The sequence below is a fragment of the Elephantulus edwardii genome, unplaced genomic scaffold (genome assembly GCF_000299155.1).
Source record: "Elephantulus edwardii isolate Elephantulus edwardi_28Jun2011 unplaced genomic scaffold, EleEdw1.0 scaffold00325, whole genome shotgun sequence".
NCBI lineage: Eukaryota > Metazoa > Chordata > Mammalia > Macroscelidea > Macroscelididae > Elephantulus > Elephantulus edwardii.
Genome location: NW_006400075.1, coordinates 438,696 through 441,128, shown reverse-complemented (window position 1 = coordinate 441,128; position 2,433 = coordinate 438,696).

Sequence of the window (2,433 nt, the reverse complement as noted above, 5' to 3'; positions counted from 1 at the left end):
CTATGCAAAGGCATTTGACTGTGTGAATTACAGCAAACTGTGGCTGACTCTGAGAGGAATGGGAATCCCAGAATACTTGATTGTACTTATGAGAAACTTTTACCTGGAGCAAGAGGCAGTTGTCAGAACAGAGCAAGGAAACACGGCATTATTCAAAATTGGCAGGGGTGTGAATCAGGGATATGTCCTCTCTCCATAGCTTTTGAATCTAAATGCGGAACAGATTATCTGAGAGACTGGGGTCTATGAAGCATTTCAATTCATGGCTTGAATATATTCTTCGGTTTCTTCAGTTTAAGAAATGCTGAATGAGTTTGGCCTTTTGATTTTCTGACTCCAGTGCCTTGCACATTTCATTATAATACTTTACCTTTTCTTCCTGAGCTGCCCTTTGAAATCTTCCATTTAGCTCCTTAACTTCTTGATTTCTTCCCTTTGCTTTGGCTTCTCGAAGCTTTAGTGCAATATTCAGAGTCTCTTCTGACACTTATTTTTATCTTCTTTTTTCTTCTCTGTAATGACTTTTTTGCATTTTTAATGAATGATATTCTTTCATATCTTCCAAAAGCTCATCTAATCTTTGTTCATTAGTGTTCTAGGCTTCAAGCCTATTCCTGAGTTGTTTTATTTAATTCAAGGGGGATAGATACAAGATCAAATTTTGATTCCTGTGGATATTATTTAACCATCTTTAGCTTTAATTTCAACTTGCCGATGAGCAGTTGATGGTCTGTTAAACAATCAACATCTGGCCTAATTTTCACTCTTGATATTGAACTTCTTCAAAGATTGCTTCTATAGATGTAATTGATCTGATTCTTGTGCATCCCATCTGGTGAAATATGTTTTATATAAAAGGTATTTGCTATGAATAAATCATTGTGCACAATTTTGTTATTCTACTCACAGGCTCATTTCTGTGACCAAGAACATCTATTCCAACTACTGATTCTTCTTCTTAGTTCTGAACTTTCACATTCCAGTCACCCATTATTATATATTATATGAAACATTATGTATAATTATAATTACAAAAAAACATAAAGCAATGGGATTGAGCATGTCTCTGATTGTGGGGACGGCATAGAATTGGGCAAGGGTTAGATCTGTTGTTTATAGATTTGCCTTTGAGTCATTGAGAGAGCTCTTTTGGCCTACTGGATGGAAAGTGATGCTACCAAGCCAAAGATGGGTGATTTTAATCTGAAGCCTTCAGGTCTACTTTTAATTGTTTTTGGTCAAACATTCTTTTAAGTCGAATATTACTGGTCTGTTAATATGTTGGACAGAGGTAACTCATTGTTGCTGTGATGCTAAGCACTGTGACACTGATATGTGAAATGCGAAAATGATTACCCATGGTGGACAGTAGGTTTTCAGAGGCAGATAATCACACAGGAGGATATTAGCCACCCTTCTCCTGTGGAGCAGCTGCCAGATTTTGAGCCATGTGCCTTCAGGATTGCAGAACAGATTCTTACCGCTAGACTAACAGAGCTCCATAAATAAATAAATGAATACATGAATACATATAGATATAGATGATATATATATAACGAAAGTTACACAAGAAGTGTCCAGGACCTCGTCGCTATGAACAGCCTGTGACTCAACGGCATTTAACAACACTATCGACACCAACAGCATAGTGAAAGTGAGAGCAGGCAGTTGGCCTAGAGGACAGAAAGCCATGCTACCAAGTCAAAGGTGAGTGACTACTCCATGACCCTCAGGCCTGTCTTTTATTGTTTTTTGTGAAACATTCTTCTAGGTTGTGTAACCCTGGTATGCCCACTTGCTATACAGAGGAAAGTCGTGGTTGCTGTGAAGCCAAATACTGTTACCTATGGTGGCCAGTGTTTGGTGAAGCTCCCCAATTAAAAAAGCTTAGAAGCATGAGTGGCATCCACTTCCACAGTAGCTTGCTTCTGGAGAGCCTATGAACTTGGAGAAAGGAAGAAAATTATACAGGAAGTGTCCAAGACCTCTTTCATAGGGTTGCTAGTAATGCATGAAGGGGCAAAAAAGAAAAAAAAATCTCTTATCTATAACTAATAATTTTGAGGGAAGGAATCACTGACGTGGGGAGGCAGGCAATAGGAGATGGCTCAGGACCGTATTATCACAGCACACAAACATCAACTCCCATAACATTCCAGAAAGAAAACATTTTGCATTCTGCATTGCTGAGTGTATATTGAGGTCTTAAAACCTTGTGGTCAATGATACAACTATTGCCTCTGCCCCTCTGGAAAATTAAGGACACACAAAAACAATTATCTAAAAAAAATCAATGGATATTTTGCATATCTTCTCCTATAATCTTAAGAATAATGGGCAACTGGAATGCAAAAGTTGGGAACAGGGAAGAAGGATCAGTAGCTGGAAAACATGGGCTCGGTGAGAGAAATGAGGCTGGAGATAGAATGATAG